The sequence below is a fragment of the Berghia stephanieae genome, chromosome 4 (assembly GCF_034508935.2).
Source record: "Berghia stephanieae isolate SIO BIC M18660-M18661 chromosome 4, UCSD_Bste_1.3, whole genome shotgun sequence".
Lineage (NCBI taxonomy): Eukaryota > Metazoa > Mollusca > Gastropoda > Nudibranchia > Aeolidiidae > Berghia > Berghia stephanieae.
The window spans coordinates 35,268,258-35,288,257 of NC_088363.1; the positions used below are offsets into that span (position 1 = coordinate 35,268,258).

Below are 20,000 nucleotides of genomic sequence, written 5' to 3' on the forward strand. Positions count from 1 at the left end.
CTTTTTCTTTATTTCAATATAACAAATAAACCATATTATCTACTGTTAATGGTCGTAAACGTTTGAAAAGATTCTGTAGTATCAAGATCGACGGAATTCAACCATGCTCAAAATGGTATTGAACTTATAAGCCCATGATGAATGGGGCGGCAAAAGTTACGAATCTCTTTGAAAAGTTACGATGGGAGTCAAACATTAGTAAGTAATAATTTCAGAGTGAATAATACATATGTGACCCTTCGCCTCAAAATGGTATTAAGTCGGGTTGCTTAAGATGTTGAAAATTGAATTTATAGCCAGAAATATCAGACTTTAGTTGAGTTTGTATGTTTTATTGAGGAGAATGTATACCATATTTTAGGGTTCTAATGCCAACAGCTTATAATTTTGATCAGTTTAGATTAAATCCGACTTTTAAGCACATGATTCGTTCCGACATAATACCGTTTTGGGACGATGGGTCACATATAGATAGCTCAATCTATTGCGTTGATTATTGTGTTGATTATTATCTTTCTTCTTTGTGATTTCATGTTTTATTGGTATTTTTAACTTTTAAAAGATGGAATAATGATAATAATAAGATGAAGAAGAAGAAGAAGAAGAAGAAGAAGAAGAAGAAGAAGAAGAAGAAGAAGAAGAAGAAGAAGAAGAAGAAGAAGAAGAAGAAGAAGAAGAAGGAGGAGGAGGAGGAGGAGGAGGAGGAGGAGGAGGAGGGGGGGAAGAAGAAAAAGAAGAAGAAGAAGAAGAAGAAGAAGATAATATATTTAAGGAGAAGAAGAAGAAGAAGAAGAAGAAGAAGAAGAAGAAGAAGAAGAAGAAGAAGAAGAAGAAGAAGAAGAAAAAGAATGTCTTTATTGCCCCCAGCCAAAATAGTGGCAATTTCTCATTTGGTTACACATTTATAGCAATAAAATAATAATATATTGGACATCTTTCTTAGCAATCTTCTCTCGAATCATGTTGTTGATGGTCTATGCCTTTAACTCTCTCCTCATCAGCCATTTTCAGAATTTCCCTGAAACTTCACACCCACCACCCAACACAAAAATATTTTTTTTCTACTCAAACAAAAAAGGAACAAGTACATTTTATACATATAATTGTCCAGTGTCTAATTTTTATCGCCATAACAAAGTATTTCCTTATAATTTATGATGTACAAAAGATATCAGAATGAGAAAACTGTTGGTTGCATCGTAATGAATATGACAATTTTCCTATGGATGGTAAGGAGAGGGTTAAGTAAACCTAGCACCAGGTCTGCTCGCCAGATCAAAATGACCATCCCAACAAACATACAAAATATATCTTATGTGTTACCGATAGTGTGAGTCAAAATACTGGTTCCAATCTCCTTTGAAGTGTGAAACCTGTCCTCCGGAGAACTGGATACATACATGGTGCAACTGATCTTCTGGTTTCAGAGTGATGGTATCTTATTATCTAGCCTTAATAGATGCTGGTAATAAATAGAATAAATAAATAAATAAAATTCCATTTATTCATCCTATAGGAGAAATGTGTCTCTCGGGTCTATTCCAAGGAAAGACTAGAATAACCCAGACGTCAGCCGCAGTGCAGCGCCGCAAATTAAGCTAGGGCGAGCTAGATGACTTGCTCAAGGCCACAAAGCGCAGCGGGTGATCGGACTCGGTACCTTTCGAACCAAAGACCGTACCACTGAGACACGCCATCATTTAAATATCATCCATCTCCTTGCTCTTTGAAGCCCCGAAATAATAACATTCTGCCAAGACATGACACTTTGTGATTCGATATGCAACCTATTCATTGTTTGTCCTCCGGAGGACTGGTCAATGGTTAAACACTTCCAATGAGTTTTGAACCGGTAGAGAGGGAATGGTGACGTCACGATCTCTGCTTCTCATTATTTATAGTCTGATTGAGAAAGTGCAGTGAGAACTTCCCACCCAACAAGCGGTACAAAAAGCAATAACAAAAGACTGGCTGAATGACGTCAACTTCCTCCATTCTATTTATAGAAAGTCAAGTAAAAGCAACAGCGCACAGGATTTTTGAAAACTTAATGTTCGGAATAGGATTCAATAGTCTGATGTCACGTCCTCCCAGCAACGAGCAGCTTGGTTCTAAACAAAGAAAATCGTAATTTACATTCTTCATGCTGGCTAGAACTTTTTCACATGTCATGTGATCTCCTCTGGATACACTTTTATGCTCGTCGGAGAACTATTTCGTAAGGGCGTCCGCCATTGTTCCTATAGTTTAGAACCAATTATTAAGTTACTATGCGTCAATTCGAGGGAAGTGACGTCACGACTACTGAAGCCGATTTAGACAGCCTTTCCCCAGCTCGGTGCAACCTTGGAAGCACGCATTTGGAACCAGTTGAGAAATTTCAATTGCAAACAATCAAGAATCCCTTTATTAGGGGGCAGCGTGGCTTACTTAGCGTTACGGTCTTTGCTTCGTACCCAAAAGGTACCGAGTTCGGCTACCCGCCTCGTTATATGGCCTTGAGCAAGTCACCTCGCCCTAGCTCACTTTGCGGAGCTGCTCTGCGGCTGACGCCTGGGTTATTACAGTCTTCCCTTGGAAGAGACCTTAAAGACAAATTTCCCCTTGGGGATGAATAAAAGGAATTTTATTTTATTTTATTATTATTACACACACCCACACACACACACACACACACACACACACACACACACACACACAACACCTGGACAAATAAATCAAAACTAAACAAGCTCTATAGCCATTTTGTATCATGTTGATATGATTTAACCTTATAATTTATCACCTATATCCGTCGTTGTATACCCGGGCTGCTTTTACCCCATGCCTATTTTATCACATTTTTCTTAGACAAATTATAGGCGTAGTATCACAGCTTATGTTGTTTTGTTTTTTTTTAATTTTGCGTGCTAATGATAGTTGAATAAAAGTATCTATGTACATGTTCATTTTTAATACATTTTTTTTTCCAATTTTGAAAAATAGCAAAAATCTCTAGGATTGAGTGAGTTAAGCTGAAAAATTAATTTTTAGGCACGAGGTTCTTCCCGAGGTTAAATTAACCCATTTGAGACGATTGTCACATATTAAAGACGTAGACTTTGAACGGAGACGGGTCATTGCCATTCAGAAATCAAAGGGCTGTTTTTGAAATTGAAGACACGAATTATGTAGGTCAGACGAAAGAAAGCCTTGAAAACACCCACGATAATCTATCTCAATAAATTTTCGTCAAGGTTTTCATCAGTGTGTTTTTCTTTGTTGTTTATTTTGTTAGTTTTTTTTTTTGTTTTTTGTTGTTTTTTTTTTGTTTTTTTTTGGGGGGGAGGTTGTTGTTTTTTGTTTGTTTTTTTTTTTTTTTTTTGGGGGGGGGGTTGTTTATTGTTTGTTTCTGTGTTTTGTTTTGTTGGTTTTGTTTTTGTTTTTTTTTTTTTTTTTTGTTTTTTTTTTGTTTTTGTTTTTTTTTTTTTGTTGTTTTTTGTTTTTGTTTTTTTTTTTTTTGGGGGGGGGGGGGTCGTTAGTCGTTTTGTTAGTCGTTTATCGTGTTTTGATTGTTTGTTTGGGTTTTCGTTTCGTTAGTTTTTTTTTGTTTTTTTTTTGTTTTTTGTTGTTGTTGTTGTTGTTGTTGTTGGTTTGTTTCATTTTTAAAGGATTTAATATTTGAAATAAGCCCTTACCGTTTGTAATTTCAAATCGATCCACTAACTAATATACAGTTTTCCTTGTGATATTAACCATTCTTGCGACATTGGTCGACAGTTTGAAGATGACCAATGGCACGTGCAAGTTGTTCTTAACTAAGTCGTGGCATCGCATAGATAAATGGATGGTATTTTGCATTGTGTTTTCTTGTCTTGAAAATTTTTCAAGAAGACACGGATGGCAAAAAATTAATCTACACACTTCTTGTCCAGAGTAAGAGGCTAAAAGGTTATTTTAGCACGTGCGCGACGTGGTCAGCGAATTTCAGGTCAAAAACAAAAACATCAACTATCGGTACACAGAACGGCTAATGGTAAACAACTCATTGGAAATTCAATAGCCTGGCCAACGGATAAACAAGTAACGACGATTTTAAATGTGTATACTTTCTTTTGATCGCAGGTATATATATATATATATAATATATATATATATATATATATATATATATATATATATATATATATATATATATATATATGAGTGTTGGTGGGTTACGCCGACTGAAGAAGTGTAAAAAACACAGAAACGAGTCGTCTCGGCCAAAAAAATGTGAGTGAAAATTTGCATTATATATATATATATATATATATATATAATATATATATATATATATATAATATTATATATATATATATATATATCGTTCGTCTGTAGTGTTTCATTCATCCTTTTTTCTGATAAAGGGATAAAGGGATACCCGAAACGTCCACATTATCTGTATTCGTTTATTAAATTGAAGCTTACATTCAATCTCACATTGTTTTTTATTTCTTCGAGCTTCGAGCAGCAACATTTAACATAACCCAGAATTCTAAGGATTGCTCACCGATTTTTGGGTTCACTTTGGGCTTAATTGGGAGCGATCAAAATTCATATTTTCGTCCAATCGAGTCATCGATCACATCATTTGCTGTCCAACGACTGTAATAAACCTGAACCTGAGTATTTTATATAGCGCAATATCCACTAAACGTGATCAAAGCCTCGCCAACAGTAACATTTAACATGTAGGACGATACATGACGCCTGTTAGGCGATATTACGAGTTCGGACCGAGACAACTCTGTTGACGGCCGGTTACTCATTTTACAACCGAATACGGTGAGAGAATTTAAGTAAAGAGCCTTTTCCAAGGACTCAACTTTGCGCCGAGCAAGGCTCGAACCCAGGACCTTCCGATCAGAAAGCCAGTGTCATACCACTAGACCACATAGCCGCATTCTATGCTTCTTGATAAACGTAAACACACTGCTTTGTTTATGAAAATATCAAATTGAGAAATTAAGGAGCAGGTGTAAGATAAAGATTATCACAGATTAAACAACAGATTAAACATGTTTTTGTTTTGTTTTTTTAATTTCATTTTTTTTCTTTCTTTTTGTTTTACTTGATTTTTTTTTAAACATCTTTTTCCCTTTTTAAAAAGTTTTGTGTTGTTTGTTTTTAGTCTTAAATTTTAAATTAATTAAAATCATAGTTCAGAAACAAGTGTATATGAAAGGTACCAGACAAAACAAGAAAGAAAAATACAAGAAAAAACAACCATCCCAAAAAATCAGTCGACCTCGACTGGGGATCGAACCTCAGACCTTCTGATTACCAGTGTAATGGTAGCACGTCTGACCGGTAATCAGAAGGCCTGAGGTTCGATCCCCGGTCAACTGATTTTTTGGGATGGTTTCTTTTTCTTGTAGTTTTCTTTCTTACTTTTTATATATACAATTTTACATTCGCTTCTATAGTAAATCATTTCATTTACGTGAAATGCTTAATAACAGTTGTATACGGATGTAAGGCGCTATGCACATAACATGCAATTTATTGTTTTATTATAATAATAACATAGCATACTTTGCTGTTGTTGTTGCCGTCGTCGTCGGTTTGCATATTTATGTGTAAAATGTGGATTGGAGTTTGTGTGTAGGCGCGCGCGCGCGCGTGTGTGTGTGTGTGTGTACGTGTGTGTGTGTGCATGTAATAATAATATGTGTTCTATAGATAGTATGCGCTTGGCTAAGAAGCTCACAACATTGCCATCCGAAAACGGTAGGGGCTGCCTGAAGCCGGTGATCGTAAAATACTAACGAAAGAGTGAAAATGGAGAGGCTTCAGTAAGGGAACAAAACAGAACAATGGATGTTTCGGGTACAAACCCTTCGTCAGCACAACAATACACAAATTAACGTGGAAAACAAATAAAATAAAATATAATGGAAAATAACTTGTCTCGTCTGTACTCAATGGTGGTTGCAGCAGTTCATTCATACTGCAACCACCAATGAGTACAGACGAGACAAGTTATTTTGCATTATGTTTTATTATATTTATTTTCAACGTCGTCAACCTGTGCATTGTTGTGCCGACGAAGGGTCCGCGAAGGGTCCGCATACTTGTTGTACAATTATTCAGATCTTTATTTTGCTTTGTCTAGCCTGCATTCTTCAAAAAGTTTTATTTCAAAACTTGTTTCTGTCTGATGAAGGCTGCAGCGACGGGGATAAAATCGTGTTTCATGAATCTCAAGGACATTTTATATTATATTTATCTACAACAATATAAACAGTCAGGGGTAGCCAGCCTGAAAATTAAGTCATTATAGGTAAGGAATAATTGTTGTAATTAAATCATTACGATTTCATTTTTCTCTGGAGGTGATTTTTGTTGTTGTTGGTGGTGGTGTTTGTGGTGGTGCTGGTGGTGGTGGTGGTGGTGGTGGTAATGGTTGTGGTGGTGGTAGTTGTGGTGGTGGTGGTAGTGGTGGTAGTGGTGGTGGTGTTGCTGTTGTTGTCGTTATCGTCGGTTTGCATATTTATGTGTAAAAATGTGGATTGGAGTTTGTGTGTATGCGCGCGCGTGTGTGTGTGTGTGTGTACGTGTGTGTGTGCATATAATAATATGTATTCTATAGATAGTATGCGTTTGGTTAAGAAGATCACAACATTGCCATCCGGAAGTATAACGAACCAACACACAAATCTATGTGTAACCATGAACGTTTATGGTCTGTTTAATACAGGTTACTAAGAATTACTCATAAACGTGGATGGCAAAAAACAATAACAAAGACCCGAGTAACGTCAACTGCATTCTATCTATAGCATGGATATAATAAAAATGTGTGTGATCGTGTCATAGTTGTCGTCGACCCAATATGACAACGCGACGACGACAGAATTTATGACGTCAGCTTTTCACAGACTCGATTGCGACTCCGTAAGAGGGCATGAAGGCCTGAAGGGGGTCAAAGAATTCGATTTCGCTGAGTTACAGATTTCAATTCATGAATAATAAACAGCATTAGCTTGTGTGTGTGTTTGTATGTGTGCGTATGTCGGGGGGGGGGGGGGAAGTGTCTGTGTATATGTGTGGGTGTGTGTATGTAGAGTTGGGAGGGAGGGTGCATGTATGTTATGTCATGTCATTTCTAAACATGCTGACGGTACACAAAAGTCGCTGCTGTGCAAGGCAAGGTAATGATTTAACCACCGTAATCTGTAAAATATAATTATAGCAAAACATGTTTTTTTTTAAATGTTGGCCAGAAAAGTTGTCCTTCAAAATTGACCCTCATCTTGCCAAAAAGAAAAAAAAAAGAAAAAAAGAACCTCTCAAACTTCGAATTTCTTTGGACAATTTCTTGAAGTCCCGGGTTTGAGAGATTTTGACAATATGAGGGTTATTTTATTCCATCGATATTTGAAAGACGAGTTTTTTGGCAAAAATATTTTTAATAAGTTTTTTCTTTTATTTTTGGAGGGGAGGGGGGGTGAAGGGGGGGGGGGGGGGGAGAGAGTTATTTTCAGAGCACCGAAGTTTTGTTTGTACGTCCATAACCCTTTCTTTCGTATAATATCTATATTAGATTATGTTACACTATGATATGTTAAAATATATCGCAGTATAAACAAAAATAGAAAAACAGTAACGTTCATTGCATGACAAGTTTCTTCAATTTCGCTATGTTCAATGCACCTCGTGTTTCAGTAATCCCCCAGTAGGATACACTAAACAAAATGTTTCAACTTGCACTGTTCATGGGTACGGTCAACCGGTTTGTTTTTGATTTTGTTTGTGTGTGTGCGGGGGGGGGGGGGGGGGGGGCATTGTTTTTGGGATTTCTTTTTCTTTTGGTTTAGTTTTATGTTGTTTTTTGTTTGTGCTTTGCTATTTTGTTTGGTTGTTTATTTGTCGGGGTTTATTTTGTTGGGGTTTTTTTTGGAGGGGGGGGGGGGGGGGGGGGGGGGTTCTGGGTTGTTTTTATTTCTGTTATTTTGTTGTTTTTTTTTTGTATTTTTTTAAAACAGTATATTGACGATACAAATCCCGATTGATGACCTCGTAAGTTCTTATGGTTCATGTTGATTCATGAGTATTAATTCCTCTTTGGGTCATGAGACAGATCGTGTTTTGTGTACCACAATGACGTCATCAATCGATCTACATGTGTTGTTTGCTTTAGATATCACTATTAATTTTACTATTAAACGAAGAAGAGAAAATGTGTCATTATCATTATCAGTGATTGTATTGTCCTCACAAGGATACAGTCTATCTATTCACCCCCGCACAAAAATGTTTTATTCTCTATTGTCTTCTGGCACTTTCCTACTCACTTCATCTCTTGTTGTTACCAACATAAGTGCCTGCTCCACTCACTTTTCTCAGTCTATCTATTCAAAACTTAACTTGAGCTTTTATATAGAGCAATATCCACTAAACGTGCTCAAAAGCGCTTTACAAAGTGTAATAGAGTCAGACAACCGGGTAGCTGATGCCGGCGAGTGTGATAGAGACAACCGGGTAGTTGATGCCGACGAGTGTGATACTGATGGAGACAACCGGGTAGTTGATGCCGGCGAGTGTGATACTGATGGAGACAACCGGGTAGTTGATGCCGGCGAGTGGTAGTAGTAGTATTGGCAGAGTGTAGAGGCCGTGGGAGTGGATGGATTCGGTCCCGGGGTCGACTTAAGAGTTCCAGACTGTAACTGCGGCGGTGGTGCTCAAGTGAGGAAGATAGATCGAGACAATGAAGTGACAGTTTAGTACTACTGTTAGTGATAGTAGCATGACTTCATGTGTCAGAAGTAGAAGTAGGGAGTTGATTTCATGAGCGAAGAGCACACACCACAGTCAAGTCGGAGACACCATAGTCTACCCGAGTCCTAGCCCATCCACTCCAGAGTAGTGGAGGCGATCAAACAACAAAGGCCAGGGCCAGGATGTATAATGATGAAGTCTTTATTCAGGAACAATGGAACAGATCATTCTTTTGTATCGTATTCTATAGGCGTGCAGCAATGAATGAATTTGTTTTTTTTTTTTTTTTTTTTAGACCCAGGCCATACTATCTAATGACCCTCTTAATTAGTAAAAATTGTATTTGTTAGGTTAATTATTATGTGTTTAGTAGTAGTAGCAGTAGGAAGGCTTTGGCATTAACTGCTTCTGTATCGTACGTTACGATAATAATATAATTTTCTTTTTTTTTTTTTTTTTTTTTTTTTTTTTTTTTTTTTTTTTATAAATGAAATAATGGTTGAAATATTAATGTTGCCTAACGCGTTCATGGAGGGTGGGGGGTTAATTGGGCAGTTGGTCAGTTAGAGGTTATATTGGGTTGGTGGGTTGTAATAAATTTTGTTATTTTTTTTTTTTTAGGTGATTTAAATTAACAATTAAATAGCTGTTCATGGTTGGATGTGGAGAGTAGATAAAATGTGTTGCGATTGGTGGATGACAGAGATCCTGTACCAATCGGTTTATTGATGATTCAGGGCTGTTTGTAATGTTGTTTAGATAAATTGTCTGGGACTGACAGAGGTTTAGTAGGGGGGGGGGGGGGGTGTTGGATTCTGAGGGTTTTGATTGGTGGGAGTTGAAAGGCTGCAGCCTATCAGCTGATCGGAATATTCGAACTTCTGTAATATGGGGGGGAGGTTTTTGAATTGCTTCTGTTGTTGGGATGGTGAATACACGGGTCAAACGTCTTGTGGGTTTATTAATTGTTGTGGTCGGTTGATGTTCTTGGGCTATTGCTAAATTATGGGAGTAGATTGGAACTGGTGATGAAGGTGGTTTTGCTTTTAAAAGGAAAACTTTTGATTAATTTGTTAGTAACCTATTCCCTTGCTCCCTTAGGAGTCCAAGGGTGGCCACCCACTTTCCCGCTCTCTAGCCGAGCGTCATTCGCTGCTTCAACTACTGTGCATGTGGTCTTTCCCTATGCAGCATTGGTTATTTTATTATTCTATGAATATAGTTAATTTTTCGATAAGGTTAGAATCGTGGGGGGGGGGGGGGGGGGGGGCAGTTGTGACTGTGGGTGTACAAGGTGTACGTTTTAATATTATAAATATTGTAAATATTCTTCTTTCCGAGTCGGCCCCGACTGATCTCATCTGCATACATGTGGTCCACGGCAGTCTAGACGCCGCAGCGCAATTGTTTCAGCCGCGCTTCAGGCGGGTTGGGCGGGACTAGACCCCTCCGGCATGCTGCGCGGCACACACATTGCCCCGCGCCGTCTCTGCCGCGGGCCGTTGCGCCGAGTTCGCGGGGCCGCATCGGAAAAAAAAAAAAAAAAAAAAAAAAAAAGGGGGATTATATCTTACTAAACACTTGTGTCACGTCCTTTCCTTGGAGGTTTGTTATTGTTATTTTGTTGAGTTTAGTATAAGTGGGAATTTTTAGGTGGGGGGGGGGGGATGTTGTTTTGTATGTTAGTATTAGTATCATTAATTATTAGATGGTTTTATCTGCCACATGATCTTTTAGAGCCGAAATAGGGTCTGTGTTCTCTACTCTAGCTATAGTTTTGCAATCAGATAAATAAAAATACAAAAAGGGTGGTACTCTGCATTTTTCCTTGGCGAGATCTTCTGTCGTTATGTTGGTATTCTTTTCCGTCTCCGTTTGTATCAGGTGATGGGAAGGGGGCTGTCTGTATTATCTATCTAGATGTGGGGTAGGATTGGATGTACTGTGTGGGGGAGGGGTGGGGTAGAAACAAGGGAAAAGGTAGAATTAGTTAATACAGAATGGTTCTGATTATATTATTCCGGAGGCCGAAGAGTTAGGAGAAGGATGATCGATTCATCGGGTTGTGTATCATTATCAATGCTGAGAGAGAAAGGGGGGGGGGGGGGGGGGGTAAGAATAGACATGGACGCACCTCGTTGTTTGTAACTAGGTTGTTTGGCAGTGAAGTTGGTGAAAAAGTTATGGCTATATCAGTGTGGTAGAGGGGGCGAAAGGGGAAGTTAATATATAAAAGGATAATACTACAGCAAAAGTAAGGGAAGGAGGAATAACTAAATACTAGGGGAAGGAATATATAATAGTAAGTGATCAGTCAGGTAAATGATCGATAATAGAGGTGTAAATAATATATGTATAAATAAAGTTTGTAAAGCTAGCTAGGGGGGGGGGGGCGGAGGGGAGGGGTAGGGTCAGGTTGTGGGTGTGGTGCAGAGAGTTGAAATGTCTCGGTGGAAGGTCATCTATCTGAATTGTGCTATTAGGTCGGTATATTTGTTCCATCTTGTTTCTCTCTCTTTATCTAAATCGTTTTTGTATTTCTTTTGTATTATGTTAAGAAATATTAATGACATGTCGGTATTAGTGGTGTTTTGTCTGTGTACTTGACCCATCCATGCAGTCCAAATCGCTTGTCTTGCTGCTGCTAGGATGTGTATGTTTATTTCATGTGTTGCATTGTCAGTTTTGGGGATGATATTATGTCTAAATGCTATTTCTGTATGTATGGGTTGTCGTATTGTTTTTTGTATTGTGTTTATTGTGACTCTAATCAGTGTTTTTGTTTTAATGCAGTTTGTGAAAATGTGTACATTTTGTGTTGGACAAGGCGCTCGGCATAAGGCGCATCTGGGCGTGTTGTTTGTTGGTAAGGCGTTGAACATCAGTCTGTATGTTATATGCTTACTGTATCTAGAAGTATCATGTTTATGTAAGTTTTCTGAGGCCACTCTCATGTTATCTAATGTTAGTCCTGATGCGTGCATTAGGTCTTGTTCTCTGCGTTTGTTTGGTGTGTTTATTGTTCTGTATATCTGTTTACTGTCTAATTGTTTATTTATTGTGTCTGGGTATTTGTTTACTAGTCCTACGCATTCTTTGTAAAAGGAGGGAGTGTCTTACCTCCGAAATGGGGGAGTGTGTGGTCGATCTTTTTAAATTGTGTTAGTCGTGTCCCTAAGTAGTATGACCCGAATTTATTTCCTGTCGATTCTTGTATTATTTTGTCTATATATCTGATCCTAGTTGTGTCTAAGGTTCTTTTAATACATTTTAGTCCTGTGCCGCCTGATTCTGTGGGAAGTGTGAGTATTTCGTGTGGAATGGGTTTTGCGTCTTGTAGTATAAATGTGTCTATGCGTCTTTCTAATTTCTTTATTGTGGTGAACGGAGGTTTGAAGATTTTGATGTAGTATAAGATTTTTGGAATAATGTAGGTGTTCACTATCCTGGTTCTATCGAATATATTGGCTTTGATGTATGTGTATGAATGTAGTTTCTTGTCTAATTGTGTACAATTCCACTCCAGATGTGTTTCGGTGTCGTGTGTCTTTGACAGTACGTTATTCCGAGGATTTTAATTTGGTTAACCCATTGCATGTCGGGTATCTGGGCTTTTTCGGTTTCTAAGGGTTCGGGACCGAGATTCATGATTTTGGTCTTTTTAATATTTAGTTTGGCACCACTAGCGAGGCCGAAATTTTTGAAAGTTTCTAAAATTTTGTGTATGCTAGGTATATCACTCGGAATTAGGGTTGCATCATCGGCATACGCGATGAGTTTTTTGTTGGCTTTTCCGGGAATTCTGGTGCCTTTAATTTTCGGGTTTCTCCTAATTTTTTCCAAAACGGTTTCGAGACATAAGATGTATAGTTGGGCCGAGAGAGGGCAACCTTGTCGTACTGACCGACCGATTTTGAAGGGATCAGATATTTTTGATTGACTATTACACAGCTGGAGGGATTGTTGTATAGTATTTTTATCCATCTTCTGTAATAAGGGCCTATGTTGTTGTGTTCTAATATTTTGTGTAAGAAACTGTGTTCTAATCTATCGAAAGCTTTCTCTTGATCGATGGACAAAATGTATGCGTGTGTGTGTGTCTGTTTTACGTATCCTATAAGGTCTCTGATGAAGTTTGTGTGTTGTTCTATTGTTCTGTTTTTTATGCTACATGTTTGTTCTTTGTCTATCAGTTGGGGTAGGTGAATTTTGATTTTGTTGCTTAAAGTTTTCGCTATAATTTTGTAGTCAGTGTTTAGGAGGGATATGGGTCTGTATTGTTTGACGTCTGTTGTGTTGCTTTCTTTGGGTATGAGGGTTATGTATGTATATCTTTTGGCTGTTCGTTAATTGTCCTTCTTTGTGTATTTCTTTAGTCAGTTCTAGGAGGGGTTTTTTAAGGAGAGGGAAGAAACTTTTGTAGAATTCTACTGTTAGTCCATCGGGGCCTGGGGATTTGTTTGTGTTCATGTTCTCTAGGCTGTGTTGTAGGTCTTCTATTGTGATCTCTGTATCTAATTGTTCTTTCTGTTCGTCTGTCAACTTCTTTGTATAATCGGTGTAGTGGTCTTGTATATCTGTTGATATTTCGCCACTTGTGTATAGTTGTTTGTAAAAATTGTAGAAGGTCTCAAGGATTTCTGTCTCGTTTTTTGTTATTTGCCCATCTGTTGTTCTGATTTTGTCTATATGTCGTCTATTGTGTAGTTCGTTTTCTATTCGTGCTATTGTGTCGTTTAAATCAGTGTAGTCGTTGCGTGTTTTGTATGTGCTTCTTACAAAATCAATCATAGTGAATTGCAGAGTTAAAGAGTAAATGTTTAGCTCGTAATTAGTAATCAAAGGCGTTAACGTTATGGCTGTATGAAATATTTAAGTAGCCATTATTAAGTATACAGAAGAACCAAGTAGATTTAGATGACTCAAGGTAGGTGGCTAGAAAGCTATGATTTGTCAGAATTAGTGATATAAATTTGTAAATGATCATAGTTGTTAAAATGAAGTTATAACGATGTGAAGTGATGAAAAAAAAATTTTTATTCTCTATTGTCTTCTGGCACTTTTCTACTCACTTCATATCTTGTTGTTACCAACATAAGTGCCTGCTCCACTCACTTTTCTGAATTAAAAATTCACCCCATACACCGGAGCATACTCAATGTCTCAATCGTTTCTATGTTATATGTTTGTGTTGAGAATATTGGCTATTAAGCTTAACTGCTGGTCAAAATACTTCGCGATGGTGGTGGGCGAACGAATCGGCGGTCCCAGAAGTGGGTGAGAGAGGGATCTAGAAATGACTTGGGTTTGAAACGAATATTTTTGTGTTCGTGGATAGCTCACACGGTAGAGCCACGCTCTCACCTGCCAGGCGGAGTTGTCGTACCAATAAGGTCGCAGGTTCAAACCCCACCACCGCCGCGAAAATTTTTTATTCTCTATTGTCTTCTGGCACTTTTCTACTCACTTCATATCTTGTTGTTACCAACATAAGTGCCTGCTCCACTCACTTTTCTGAATTAAAAATTCACCCCATACACCGGAGCATACTCAATGTCTCAATCGTTTCTATGTTATATGTTTGTGTTGAGAATATTGGATATTAAGCTTAACTGCTGGTCAAAATACTTCGCGATGGTGGTGGGCGAACGAATCGGCGGTCCCAGAAGTGGATGAGAGAGGGATCTAGAAATGACTATTGGTCATAGTAACACATTCGAGTAAAGGAATGATGATATCAACCACAGAGGCACACAGTCTTGCATTACTTGCATACATTTAAATAGTGATGGTAGCGACAAGTAGTAAAGAGTAATAGAGTACAAAATCAAATAACATTAGATAGAATGGTCATTCTATTACAAAAGGGTCATTGGAGATTATTACATAAGTTTCTTAAATTTTTAAAAAGAGATTAATCTCCACCTTTTAAATAGCACATTATAATAGCACTAGATAGATCACATAGCCGCACTGTTCAAATATTATTCGTGATAAAAGATACAAAAGGAATCCAAACGTGCTAAATACACAGATAATATCTGTAGAAACACCACAATAGAAAGAACAAATATTATGTACATAATGCGGCATGGCGGCGCTCCTAGGCCTGAAACGGAACGTTTAAATTTAAATTGAGCTTTATATAGAGCACTATCCACTAAATGTGCTCAAAGCGCTTTAGGCAATGTTGCATGTTTAAAACCAACTACGTGATAACGTGGTTATGACACTCGTTTTAGGACCGGAAGGTCAAGGGTTCGAGTCCTACTCTCAGCGACTCATAGTTGAGTCCTTGGAAAAGGCTCTTCACTTCCATTTTTCCATTGTACTCGTGTGTAAAATGAGTACCTAGACGTTAACAGCGTTCATTGTCTCTATCTGAAACAAAATGCAATATTATTCCCTAACAGGAGTCCTGTCTTGCCCTACAGGTTAAGTGTTGCTGTTGGCTAGAGACGTCTTGTAAAGCGCTTTGAGCAGGTTTAGTGGATATTGCGCTATATACATGTTCAATTTGTTTTACGCTCGTTTGCTTTTGGTTTTTTGTTTGTTTGTGTTTTGTTTTTGTTGTTTTGTTGGGGGGTTTTTTTGGTGGGGGGGGGGGGGAGTTGTTTTTGTTTTTGTTTTTTTAGTCCAAACGATAGCAAGCAATTGCTACTGTCCGTTTCACGCTATAGAAACCGGGATAAACTCCAGCTCAGTGGGCCTAATGGCGCGGAAGGACTAATTTAGCAGGTTGTTTGTTTTGGGGTTTGTTTGTTATATTTTTTTTTTTTGTTGCTTTTTTTTTTGTATTCTTTTTGGTTTGTTATTTTTAATTACATTTTTTTCTTTCTTTTTGTTTTTACTTGCTTTTTTTAAATATCTTTTTTCATTTTTTTTTTTAAGTTTTGGGTTGTTTGTTTTTAATCTTAAATTTTAAATTAATTCTTCTATCTGTTTCTTTTTTTTCTTTTCAGTTCCTTTTTTTTTCCACCTCAATTTTTACTCATAAAACTCACCTTTTTTTTTCCTGAATACCCTCAAAAATAGAAGTTATGATCCATCACGTATCCAAAAAGCCTTTAGAATCACCATCCTCCTGGAGGTTTTTTTTTCTAACACAGCACTAGCTACGTAACATCACGTTTCTTATTGCCTTAATAAGTGAATTATATCAACAACAAACAACAAACAAAAAATTTTGAGCTTTATATAGCGCAATATCCACTAAATGTGATCAGAGCGCTTTACAAGGGGTCCCTGGTCAACAGCAACATTTAAGATGTAGTACGGGATATGAACAGCAAAAAAAAAAAGAAAGAAAGAAAGACAGACAGAAAAATATCACCGGGATATCACGAGGGTCGTTTCGTTTTTAAAAATAGTAACAATAACAACTTGAAAAACTAAAAATTTACACAGGTTTCTCACAACAGTCCAGAAATCTTCACAGTTATTATGATAAAACGATATTTATATTTACCTAATATACAGTTTTTGCTGTTATTGGGGGTTTTTTACGCTGTGATCTTTGCTAGCTTACTATCTTTTTTTTTTTTTTAACACGTCTTGCGAAGAATATGAAAGGCAGAAGACACGGCTTGATATTCTAATCTTGAAACATGATACCCTTCTATCCTACTTTTCATGGGACGTGCCTGTTGTTGTTGATTTGACAGTTCTCTGTGTATTTTTTCACCTACCTCTGACACCCCACTCCCCCCCCCCCCCCCCCCCCCCCCCCCCCCCCCCCCCCCCCCCCCCCACACACCTCTCCCCTTCTTTTGCTGCGATTCCCCAAACACGATTTAGGAGAACATTGGAAAAAAAAATAAAAGTGCAAGCCGTTTAAATGCAATGTCGGTTTATCTGGAGTGCTACGTCTACAAATTGAAGAGGGCTAAGGGTTTTATAATAATATTATTACTTGAAGCTTTTGAGCGTATTCTACGATATATAAAAGATGGTATTCCTTCAGAGCCGGAGCTTAACCCGGTTTCTATAGCATGAAACGGACAATAACGATTGCTTGATACCCTTTATACCCTATATAAAGCTCAATATTTTTTTTTATATAGGACGCTAGCAGCGGCGTAGCCTGGTCATTTAGGAGCATGGGGCTGGATTTGAGATTGGTTGTCGCATATATATATATATATATTATATATATATATATATATATATAATATATAGAGAGAGAGAGAGAGAGAGAGAGAGAGAGAGAGAGAGAGAGAGAGAGAGAGAGAGAGAATATGATGCACTCAATTATTTTATCAAAATTTGTTTGTTCTTTGTAACTTGTTCATCATGCTTGGCTAAGGATAAGCGATAGCCACTGTCAATCTGTGCACTATGTGAAGAGTACCAACGGTTTTCAATCTAGTGGTGATATTTAAATGTAAGTTCTGATGGTTCAATGCTCTCTGTGTTAAATTTTTTCAAACAGGTAAATCCACTTCTTGTCCAAGACAATTTTGTATTGCTGTTATCGCCAAACAAAATACAATTAAAAGAAAATAAACTCTTATTTTTATTCTCACCGATAGCCAAGGTAAACGACTATACCAATCTTTATCAAATTAAATGACCGATTCTGTTTCCCGTCTTTAATAGTGAGTACAAAATCGTTTGGTTGATGGGGACCGAGACTTTTAATCAAATTTTTTTTTCCCTATTCAAAGAACTGGTATTGATAGCCAACAGGTAATCAACGTGATTCATCACACTTAATAGCATTTAATTAAAATTTTAAAAACAAACACTGCACACATCCGATTAACACACTCAAGTTAAAAGAGACAATGGGGAATTCAATATCACCAGGAGTGAATATCACATGCCAGGTACAACACGATTGTCATTAACGGAACAATTAGGTCATTGTGTGTGGCTGCGAGTAAGACAGCCACAATGACTCAGTTCAACGTCAAGATGCCTCTTGATGCCCACAGTCATAGCACAGTCAATGCATCGCCTGGTTGTACCGTGGGAATATGGCTGGAAGCCTCTCCACCTTTAAAGCCACACGCTGTACTGATTGGTCAGGGGCACGAGTACAACTCGAGCTGTAGTAAATTCAAAGCGGTGTGATTGGTTCAAGTTTTGAGGCTCTGTAAGGGTTTTTTAACACCAGGTCAACAATGAATTTCATTGTTTGTGAAACAGAAAATTAAAAGTGTTACTTTTTATTGTTAAATTCTTACATACTTTCAAGACAATGACGACCTGTGGCTTAGCCTTAATAGCCTTTAAGGCCCTACGCCACTGGACGCTAGTATATCAGAAAGTATTTTCCGGCAGATCCAACAGACCCAGCTATCCAATCGATATTGGGTGGACAGGGGGGGGGGTGTCAGAAAAAAAATCTCGACTGCACCCGGGATCGATCTTGGATGGCAAAAAGCAATAACAAAAACCTGAGTGACGTCAACTTCGTTCTATCTATACACGTTTAAGGTATGTACTCGTATTTTGGGTTGGCCCAATTCACCTGGCGAACAGAACTGGTGAGTAGTGTCCTTAAAAGCATAACATCACTAATATTATGTCTATTGACAATGGACGAACTGCTTAACAAGTCAAGGGTTACTGATATTGCATTTCATATCACGTTGTTCGCTTTAATCAAACACGGACGAATGCTATAAACTTTTCCCAAGTCGGCGATTTTCAATGAATCAAAGCTATAATATTAATTTATCCGATATTATTATGTGTTCAACGGGGGGTGTCAAACCTCAAACCGACACGGCTCGGCTAACTCGATAAGTGATTGTGCTCTGAACAAAATTTAAAAAAAAAAAAAAAAAAAAAAAAAAAAAAAAAAAAAACCATTAAATAAAATACCATGTATCTAATTAATATTAAAATTTTGGCCTGAAAATCGTCCTTCAAATACCGATCGATTAAAATGACCCTCATCTTGGCAAAAACTGTCAAACTTGGGACCTCGGCGCCGAAGTCCCAAGTTTGAAAGATTTATTTTTTTTTTGCCAAGATGAGGGTCATTTTATTCGATCGACATTTGAAGGACGATTTTTCTGGCCAAAATTTTAAATACGTGTTTTCTGTTAGTTTGCTTTTATATCCCGAATCTATAATACGGGAACTTAGTGTCGAGACTTATTTTTATGAAGAATTTATAATGTCCTTCTTAATGGCTTATTTATTAAATGTGATTTTGTTCTCGTCCCACTTCCTTCTCCATTTGATATTAATTTGGTGGTGATTGAGAGATCTGGGACAACAACCCTATGACGATGTCATGTTTCTCTTAATAATTTTAATGTGTTTTAGTTATCGTCCCACTTCCTTCTCCATTTGATATTAATTTGGCGGTGATTGAGAGATCTGGGACAACAACCCTATGACAATGTCATGTGACAATGTCATGTTTCTCTTAATAATTTTAATGTGTTTTAGTTATCGTCCCACTTCCTTCTCCATATGATATTAATTTGGCTGTGATTGAGAGATCTGGGACAACTACCCTATGACAATGTCATGTTTGTAACTCTCTAAATAAATAACTTGTTTTGTTTTGTTTTTTTATTGTTTGCCGTTTCTATCTTTCTTTTTCTTTTTTGTTTCCTTTCGTTCTCAATTTTTCAATGTTTCCCTACATTTGGCTTTATTTCTTTAATTCTTTTTTTTTTTTCATTTTTCCTTGGTTCTCATTTTCACAGTATACACAAACGACTGTCGAATTCAAGATCCAAGCGTGCCTCTCATAAAATTTACCGATGACACCCCACTTCAAAGTATTATCGCTAATGGCAACGAGGAGGAGGCATATAAAACAGAAATAGATAGATTTGTGTCTTGGTGTGATGATAACCACCTCGAGCTTAATGTAAGCAAGGCAGATGAGTTAGTTGTTGACTTTAGGAAAGTAACTCACTCACTCTCACTCTATCCCATGACCGGTTTGTCGTCGGGGGGACTCTCGGGGTGCAGACTTCAAGATTCGACGCCACTCATCGCGGTCTTGGGCCTTCCTCAATAGATTGTTCCACGTCAATCCTGTCCAATCTTTAAGGTTATCCTGCCACACTTTCCTCTGTCTTCCTCTTCTTCGGCAGCCTTCTACTTGTGCCCTGCAATATTGTCTTGCAGAAGCTTTCGTGTCTTACGAGGTGACCAAACCAAGACAATAGGAAAGTATAGGAACAGATTGAACCACTCAGGTTAAAGGGCCAGTCTGTAGATCAGGTTCATTCCTATAAATACCTGGGCGTGACAATTGATGACAAGTTGTTGTGGACTGAACA

General features: G+C 37.7%; 2 protein-coding genes across 7 annotated transcripts in view; one reads left to right on the top strand and one right to left on the bottom strand.

The window, feature by feature from the left end:
* Positions 1-16,414, bottom strand: part of LOC144970476 (Ca(2+)/H(+) antiporter-like) — a 188,173-nt gene extending 171,759 nt beyond the window's left edge. The window contains exon 1 of one of the 3 annotated variants that reach the window (XR_013644967.1): positions 15,750-16,412. The gene's annotated coding sequence lies outside the window, so the exon portion shown is untranslated. Of the gene's footprint in view, positions 1-15,749 lie in introns of all 3 variants that reach the window. The other 2 variants (XM_078910164.1, XM_078910169.1) reach the window with 2 other exon arrangements.
* The window catches only part of LOC144970475 (adenylate cyclase type 9-like), a 266,036-nt gene that overhangs the window by 75,078 nt on the left and 170,958 nt on the right, over positions 1-20,000 (top strand). The gene's annotated exons all lie outside the window — the stretch shown is intronic.